We start from the raw sequence: 9,934 nt of genomic DNA, 5'->3' as shown, positions 1-9,934 counted from the left end.
TTCTGATTGAGGGCTGCAGCATCAGGCGTGCTCTGCTCTGTCTCTGCCAGTCTGAATTCAGACATCTCAGCTATGCCTGGTTCCCTTTTATGACTTCTCATGATCTTCTCAGTCCTAGAGTGCTAGCACTGCATGGTCAAAAGTCTTGAGCATCCTGTGGTTTTTCCATCATGATGTGCTGAACGTGCAGTGCTTTGAAGTCTTTCAGCTTTTTAATCAGATGATTAAGATCAGGCTCAACTTTCAGGTCTCTGTTCGTAAGTCTTGTGGAGGGGGGTGGTTTTGTAAAGGGGAAGAGAAACAACTTGGTGGATGGGCTTTTCATACCTTCCATTTTCCACACTCTCTTTTTGTGCTCTCTGGAAATTGCAAATGTTCTTTGCTAAGTGCATCTCTGACAATGGTGGCTCCTGTTCGCTGAATGATACGGAGGTGTTTTAATATCCGATTGGGAAATTTTTCGAGTGATTCACAAAGGAGGAAATCCACCCCCAGCAGCAGCCAGCGCCAGGTCCCCCTTTGTGAGACTGAAGAGGTTCACAGCCCTCGCTTGCTCCTCTGGCAGAGGATTTCACTTAGATGAACTGCCTGGAATGAGCTGAGATTAGATTAGTGCCGGTTTACCCAGTGTCTCTCATGTTGTTCTCTGGATTTGCAAAGTCTGGTCAAGGGTCCCAGAGAGAAGAAGGCAGAAGGCAGGGCAGGTGCTACTCAATACATGTGTGATAAGTGCATCCATTGGAAGGTACAGAACTGCCCTCCAAATACAGCTTGTATGGTGCAGCTCAGCCCCATGTATCTAGCGCAGCCACGCCAGGTCTGAAATGCAATGCACTGCAAACTCTTTCACATGAGATTTTATGGGTGTTGGAAAAATCCAAATACAGTTTGGTGACACGAATTTATTCTATGTAAATGACACTGATTGCTGCCTGGAGCCATCAAACACATGCATACCAGCAAACAGAACGTGTGTGAGGCTGTGATGGGAGGCCTGTAGGACCTCTGTCTGTCACCTGGCATATGGGACTGGATTCACACATGTGGCTGTGGCAAGCAAGCACAGCCTGTGGTGTGAGGCTTTGCAGTGGTGCAGACAGCAAAGCAGAATGCTCACATTAATTCTGGGAGCCACACAATGAGTTCCCTCTGCCCATGGGAGCGGCTGTCATCACATCCCATCAGAGGTGGCAGTTCTGATGATGTGGCGGGGCTCTGCTGTTTGCTGCCTTTGTTCTGTTTGTTCAAGCCTCAGTTTTGCAGAGGAGCAGTCAGTGTGTGACATGCAAACCCTCTCCCATTCAGCAGAGCTGCTGCAGCCCTGAAGTGTCAGTGATGGCCATGACTCATCCACGTCAATCCGGGACCGGCAGAGAGCCCACGCAGCGCCTTGTGTTATCCATATTAGTGAATCTGTTTCTGTTGATCCCACTTTTTTTTTCTGGGGGCAGTACATTCATGGGCTAGGCAGCATAGCCAGCACAGCCTGAAAGGTGAGCTCTGAGGATGGCCTCGGGCTCCTAAAGCCTCAGTCCTTCTACATGGGGTCGCCAGGAGCCCTCCATCTCCTTGGTGCTGTCTATGCACTCTGGGCACACTGCTAACTCCCGGCACAGAGAAACATCATGTCATTTTATTTCAAATTTAAAGAAGCAGGAGGATGTAATTCTGAGAAAAGCTGGGTGGGGCACGATTCATTGGAGTCCTCAAGAGGGAAAAATGTATTTTCTCCAGGTACTTCACATGGAGACGTGGTGAGATTTGTCCCTTGTCCCAGGTTGGATATTAGGAGAAATTTCTTCTCAGAAAGAGCAGTCAAGCATTGGCATTGCTGCCCAGGGAGGTGGGGTATCACTGACCCTGGAGGTGTTCCAGAATTGTGGAAACGTAGCACTGAGAGACATGCTCAGTGGACACAGTAGAATGGGTTGGAAATGGACTCAAGGATCTGAGAGGGCTTCTCCAGCCTTAATGATTCTATGGAGTCCAGTATCTCCCACTGACATTTCAAGACAGGGAAGCCTGCAGCAGGCAGCTGTAGCTCCCATATAAATGCTATTCTCTTGCATTAGGGATATAAAACCCAAACCCACTTTCTGCACCTGCAACACCTGGCAGCAGGAAGAGCCTCACTATCTAAAGTTAAAGGGAAATGCTTGTCCCTGGTGGTAATTCCCAGACCATGGCTGTGCTTTTGGTCTGGGACTATGCTGTGCATACAGCTGCAGCACTGGGGCTGTGAAGGTAAACTCAGATGCAAACTTACCTGCTAGCCTCTCATCACATAACCTCACATCTCCTCAGGACAGGACTGTACGTCCTCTGTACATGTTTGTTTTAAGATCTGTTACTTTTCCATTAGCCATGCTGGATAGATAAAAAAGCACTACAACAGCACTGTAGGTTCACTCTGGCAAACAGAGAGTGGGCTAAGGGAGCCCACTTCTGATGTTTGAGATGCCTCATCGCTCGAGGTCAGAAATCCGGCTTAAAAGCTCAAGATATAGGTGGTAAGAGAACAAGTGGGGAAAGGTTTCACCTTTAATGACTTTTCAGGGAAAGATGAAGAGATACAGAGGATTAAGTGTTACGAGATTACAGCAGGAAAGAGAGAGAACACAGAAACCCCAGAGCATCACCTATCTCATAGCAACAAGGCTGGATTGAGATAGAGTTATTAAAAAAAATAGTCCAGAGGTAAATACAGTGTGAAAACAAAGTTCATGCTGAGGTGATGAGTTGAGACAATTCCGGTAAATGAGCAAGGAGAGCTGGCTAAGAAGTCGTGGGAGGAAGGCACAGTGGTCTGAAACGAACAACTTCAATTTTCCTTCTCACTGCACGAAGGAGAAGCATGGACACTCTGGGAGCAGCCTCCAACATCAGGTATGATACTGTATGTGCCAAGGCTGTGCCAGGACCAAGCTGATGCAGCAACAAGTTGTAGCTCATTGGTTGTTGGCTAATCCCACATTTTGATCCACTACAACAGCACAAGCCTCAGTGATATGCTTGCAAACTTCAACACCCAGCTTCTGGCAGGTCTTAGGCTGTCTGTCTGAATTTGGGTCCTAGTGCTCTCCCAGTCCCTTAAGGTGGTGGTGCGTGAAGCCTCAGATGTGGTTCTGATAGATGGTCTTTAAATTTGTGGTACTTACAATTGCCTTAAAGCACTCCAGCAGTATTGATCTTTGAAATTAGACTATGTTTTGCTGCAGTTCAAGAAGGAAAGGAATAAAGAATAACATCCTTGGCTTTGTTCTTACTCAATGGAAATCCACCAGTTCTACATTAGCCTGGGTATCACCTTAGAGAGCAACCAGAGAAAGGTCCTGATTTTGGTGGAGTCCATTGTGCCTCTGCTGAAATCCAGGAGCTCAAAAGCCTCCAGTGAAGCACATTAATCCTCATGTCACTTCCATCCCCTCTGATCTCCACTGTTTGGAATTGTTATGTTCCACAATACCGCTTGTAATACAATCCATGACTTTCCCCCTCACCTATGGCCACTTTCATCAGAAGAAAAAGTGATATGTTTAAAAAAGGTGCTCCTTTGCCCTAACTATTCCATGTTCTCCTTTGTATGCGTATTCCAGCAAAAACCTTTTTGTACCCAACTGCTGAAAAACTTTCTAGAGTGACCCATATGATGGCCAACAAATATTCATAACTGGCGACTTAAAGGTAGCAACAACCAAACATATTTTGTCACATTGTGAAAGTCAAAAGGCACAGGACAAGGATTCCTTGACCTTCAGGGGCATGTGAATATTTGTTTTAAGCAGTGCAGTATTTGTTATACTTTAATGAAAAGGAGGGGTGACCAAGAAGGTATTATTTAAAGTTGGATAGTTTTAATTTGATGAATTGTCTGTCGAGGTATTAAAAATGTCAGTCCCTCAGGCTTAGTGACTAGATTCACAGTGCGTTAAAAAACCCTGCGTGTTGGGAGCATTGCTTCTGTCTTTTGCATTCTGGGAACAGCTGCCTGGGAGGACAGATTTTCATCTGAATTTGTCAGTCTCTGTCAAAGCAAGACATGTTTTGACAAAATGTGTTCAGAGGTGCTCTCAGCTTGCCTGGCTGCTCAGAAGCCCATTGCCAAGATGCGGGGGAAGCCCACGTCCCCTCGAGAATGGTATGTAGATGGGAATTGGAGAAAGAGCAAGTGGAGCTTTTGGAAAATATAGCTCTATCCTGGGAAAAGTTTTGGGATGAGGAGAGGATTTCATGAAGCAGCAGCTGCACAGCACTGGGGAAGCTGGAGGTGAAGAGCTGTGGAAAAATGCAAGGAGAAGAGCAGCTCCTGGAAAGCAAAGCCTGGGCCTGAGAAAGAGCTGCCAGGCTTACACTGAGCTGCACTGACTGGGCCATACTGAGGAAGCAATGCCTTGGACACCAACAAAGCTGAAATAGGGATGGATTCTTCCTGGGGTTGGAATCAGAACCTGTGTGCACTCTCAGCTGCAGTTGAATATTATTCTTCTTCCTCAGATCCCAGCTGGAGACAGGCATTTGTTACGCAACCAAATTCCCCAGACAGTTGTTTGTTGGAAAGGTCATTTGGCTGTCTTATCTAAAATTGATGCATTGAAAGCTTTCCTAAATTTGCTCATTAAATATGATGCATCGCTACATTATCAACAAAAATGTTGGCAGGCAGGCTTCTCGCCAGAACATCTATTTTCCAGCAACCACGGTCCCAGTCCTGACTGAGGGATAGCAGGAACAGCAGAGGGACCAGTCTGGCACCTATTCAAAACCAGGACCCCAAACTTCCCACACCAACTTCCTTTGCAAATTCTTATAGCACATAACATGACCCCATGACTGCAATTCCTGCTGTGACAATCCTGTCTGCGTGGTTAGGTCAGACCCACCAATCCCTCTGAGAGAAGAAGAGTCACAATAGGAAAAAGCTGAGGTGGGACAGATCTGAGGATGAGAAGAATAAGAGCCTTGGCAAGGCTCCAACTTAATTTAGGTTGGAAAATATTTACAAGATCATCAAATCCAATCACCCACCCATCTCCACCATAAGATTGTTGCGACCAAAGCGCAAGAACTGCCACTCATCTTCACTGAAGCTCATCCCATTGATCTCAGACCATTCATCCTAATCAGATCTGTCTGTAGGCCCCCCTGCCCTCAGGCAGATCAACGCTTCCTCTCAGGTAGAGATGTGATGAGCACTCCAACCCACACATGGTGCCTAGCAGTCCTTCCTTCTCTTCTTAGAGACATTTAGTGGCCACATGATGCTCCATATATCCATCAGGCAATTTGATGATGGGCATTTTAGTTACCACCACCCTCCCAAGAGGATTGTTGTGCTGCAGGCAGACTTCCTGGCTCTCCCCATCCGCTCCTGCCAGCATGCAACAGCTAAACAGCAGTGCTGCCATCAGTACCCCATCCCTCTCCCTCCACCCACCTCCCAGTGCCATTTTTCAAACAGCATGAGAGTCGGAAGCAGCGTGGAAACGCTTTGCGCTGAGATTTTCAATTAGGGAACACAAAAGCCTGTTTAATAAACTCTTAGAGGCTTGTTAGCTGAGACATAATTAAGATTAATGTTGACTTGGGACCAGAGGAAACAGGGCTGAAAGTGAATCAAAGGCAAACAGACAGTTTCCAGCATTAGGATAATGCAGGAACAGGTTTCCTCCTTGCAATGTTGGGTTGTATCCGGTGCAGGCTTGACCTGAGGAATGCTGTGCTGAAAGGAACCATGTCCCTAAATCCCACCACAGCTTTGCATGCTCCAAGCTCTGACAGCAGCAGGTTTGGAGTGAAGCCAAACACTTCAGGTGGGCTGCAAGCTGGTTGTTGGCAGATTGATTTCAGATGCTTCCCTGCTTGTGGGAGGCTGTGATTGCCCATAGAAGAGATGGCCAAATAAAGAACTCTGGCACATAAGCACAGCCAGCACTTCCACACTTATCCTTCTGATAAAACTTCTCTTGGCCAGTTCCACATACGATCAGATTTTACAAAGAAGGAGAGAAAAATCTTTGCTCTCCTAATGCGATGTCAGGTTTTAATTCTTTCCACGCACCTTCAGTTATTAAAGACCTTTTCCCTTCCAAAGCAGAAGGTGTTCCTGGCTGATTTCATAGATGGAAAAGGAAAGGCTGGATGTTGTGCTGAGGGACATGGTTTAGTGGGAGCTATTGGGAATAGGTGAACGGTTGGACTGGATGATCTTTTAGGTCTTTTCCAACCTTGGTGATTCTATGATTCTATTGCTTTCCCTGCCCCAGATCTGGTGCCTAGATTCTGTAAACATCCTCTTCTGACAAAGAGAGAAAAATGGAGGGACAAAGAAGCCTGGGCAAGAGCAGTGCAGATGAGGTGTAGGTTAGCATAGCCATGGACAAACAATGGCAGCAGCAACCAGGGAAAAAGAATAAATCAACTGGAGAACTTTTCTCTATAGCGCAACAAAATAGGTAATCACAAAACAGCACAAGAGAGATGAATAAATTAGTTCTGGAGTGCAGGAAGCACTGCAGAATGAGTGAATGATGGGTGAAGGCAGGCATATACCAAAGGTGGAGTAAGAGGGACACATCCCAGAAAGGCAGCTGAATTGCACCCCATGAGTCAAATCCTGAGGTCCACAACTGTCCTGTTGACTGCCCTGTTGAGGAAGCAGGAGTTGTTAGAGCACTGATTCCCACTTCCAAAATCTCTGTGGAAAACAGCCCCCTTGCTGCTGAGCAGAGAGCTTTCATCGTTTTTGTTTTGTTACCTGGAAGCTACAGACATGTCCCATCATAAACTATGCACATATAGAATGCGACGGCAAACAACTGCTAATGTTAAGCACAAGCTGAGCAGGAACAGAGAAAGAAGTAGATGAAAAACCTGAAATGCAGACAAGCTGCAGGAGCCCTCAGAACTGCCCGTCCTGCTGCCTTCCCCCATCTCTCCACCAGTACTCTCTCATTTACATGTTTTTCAGATGAAGAACCAGTGCTTTTTTCATATTTGGACAGCACACAAGCATACCAGCACCACTCTGCCCCTCTGGGATGCCCTGCTTTTTACACCACTGCTGCTTAGGTTACACAGGGGGAGTATGTGCAACTCCGAGCATGAAGGAGTACTGTTCTGGGTACCTACAAACACCACAGCAATAAGCATACTGAATAATAGCTGGCTTATCTCCAATATCAGTAAAAAAAATAATCAGTGATTACACCAATATACACCAAAAAGGCTGAATAGCTGCCATGGGCCTGCTAGGCTGGATTTACATGGATGGATTTGTGTGATAAGCAAACATAGGCTTTAGACCATGGTGATATAATACCAGACCAGGCTGCAGCTTTTCCAATAACACTTCCATCCAGGTTCCATCAAGTTGCCTATCTGGGCTGAGGTCTAATGGGATGGCCTCATGCTTATTGATCCTACACATTCTGGATGGATTTAGTGCCATACCAGTTTCACTCCCTGTCACAAAATCAATGTTTTTGTTTTTTTTTTTTTTAAAATCCCTGCAACCAACTCCCCTTTAACGATCTCAGGGCCAATTCTCCTTTCAGCCACCTCTTGGAACTCCAAAACAGTTTTCCTGCTGCTCTTGATTTGCATGGACATAACCTGAGGATAGAACTCAATTCACCATGCTCTGACTACTTTGATCATTCAGCCAAACCCCAGGGCTGGATCAAAACAGAGAGAAAACAAGAAAATATTCAGAAGCTTGCTCTGAAAAAAGCAAACAAGAAGGCGGGGAGGGGAAGGAAAGAGAGTGGCCATCTATCACCATTACTGCACCACACAAGATCTGTGTGAGTACTGATTTACCTGTTGATAAACAGTGCAAGTGACGCACAAGAAAAAATGCTGTGCAAAAGCCACCAGCCCATTTGAGCCCAGATGAGTGTTTCAATATGAAAGCTTTGTTAACTAGCCTGATTTGGACTGAAATGGCTAAGGGAGGGCTCATTCATATTATTACAGCAGCAGGGAGGCAGATCACCCCAGTGGCAGGTGTGGGAGGTGAGCTGAGATGGGTGCTATGGGCGCCAGGGTCCCCATGCATGGCCATTTCCTTCTACTGTTGCATGTAGCAGCTGTGCTGAGCACAGACAAAGCCTTCCTGTGCCCACATGTTGCCACTCAGAAGCGAATCAGGTTGGATCCCAGGAGCAATCTCAGGAGTTGGCAAACACAGAGTTAGCATCTCAGTGGGACCTCTTCCATCAGGTATTTGGACAGATGATGGATTTCATGATTAATAACATGCCCCTTTCATCATCCTTCAGGGCATAAATCTCACCCTCAGTGAACTGAAAGGCTGAACACAACAATGGTTGCATATAAATGCCTTTTGGACCGGACAGGGGCATTTCATTGCTAGGGCTTAGCTTGAAACATTAACAGAGTACAAGGAAAAGAAATATGTTCTCTTTTGTTCTGTCATCATTGGAGAAAAGGAGAATTAATAATCCATTCCTGTCAGTTTGGAGGCTTGCTTTGGCAGGTAGTGCTGCAGCCTAGCTGATAGTTTACCTGGCTGCCCCAGGCTTGAATTTTAACAAACATCTCCCATGCCTGAACTTACAGGAGATGTCCTGAACCTTGTCATCCAATATTGAAAAAGGTTAGATTGGGTCAAAGTCCTCTTCACTTTTTAATCTGTCTGGAAAACAGTTCACGTGGAAAGAGGAAAATGTGTAAACCCATGTTCCATCCCTATTGAGTTGGATCTGCACATCCTACTTGTTTTCAGCAACTGACAATATCTACAAATACCTTCCATTCATCCCAAAAACCCTTTTCCATTCATCCATCATTCTGTATGACCTTTGATAGTGTCTACAACACAACAGGAAGAACAGAAATAACATGAGAGTAGCAAGCTCCCAGGCTGCAGCAAACATTTGCCCAAATACAATAGCCATAGGCACAGAAGCAAAAAAAAAAAAAAAAAAAAAAAAAAAGCTGCTCACCTTTAGAGGGCCTCAGATTTGCAGGGATCTCCAACAAGATACTCTCACCTCCACTGCCAGCCCTTAAATAAGGTCTGGGAAGGGGTGGATCCTGGCTGCATCCCTTCTAGTTACTCCGGTGCATTGCATACACCTGAGCTCTCCTGGGTTGGCCCTGCCTTCCTACCAGCTGCTCAATCACTGTTTCAAGCTGTGACTTAGCATTTTTGCTACAGCATCCCTTTACTTTTGCAAGTTTCTTTGTCCTACATTGAGTTACCATTTGTCTTGCACCCCTCAAATGAAGCTTCCGACTCTTAATTGTTTCCTTAATGATTTAATTCCTTCAAGGGATGGCCTAGTTGCAGGTAGCATTTATTCACTGTCACTGCTCTGCCAAAGGAAAGGGGACAGTCATTGATTATGCCTTGTGCCTTCAGCACTCACCATAGATGCCTGAAGGCATAGAACCAGGTACCAGTGATGCCACTGGTGGTAGTTAGATTGCTTCAGCTGTACAGCATCAGTTGTTTGAAATCTGCAGCTTTGTGACATCTGAAGAGCCATGATCAGCTGTCAGCTTCTATTTTGCTGACTCACCTCAGTGCCACATTTGGAGCCAGTTTGCAGCTGGTGTATTTATCTCACTGAAGGGTAGCAAAGCATGGTTAGGGCCAAGCAGAGCTCTGCTCTTCACTATCTGTAGACCAGAAGAGCTGATGATGTTTGCTCAGCCTGGTCACACCCAGACAGTGACACCCTGAGGACTGCTGGGTGACCACAGTTGCTCTTCATTGTCCAAAGGGCATAAGACAGAGTCTGCCTAAAAAACCCTGCTCTGTCTGCTCAGTCTGTTTAGCCAGAGATTTGCTCTAATGTGAGTTAGGATCATGCCTCATTTTGAGTGCCTATAATTTGGCAAAAATGGTTCCCTGCCTGTTTTATGCTATTTTAGCAAGACAATTTATTTCTCCACTTTGTAATCCTTA

The sequence above is a fragment of the Tympanuchus pallidicinctus genome, unplaced genomic scaffold (assembly GCF_026119805.1).
Source record: "Tympanuchus pallidicinctus isolate F22 unplaced genomic scaffold, pur_lepc_1.0 scaffold18, whole genome shotgun sequence".
Lineage (NCBI taxonomy): Eukaryota > Metazoa > Chordata > Aves > Galliformes > Phasianidae > Tympanuchus > Tympanuchus pallidicinctus.
The sequence above is the reverse complement of the archived record's forward strand: the minus strand, read 5'-3'. Positions refer to the sequence as shown.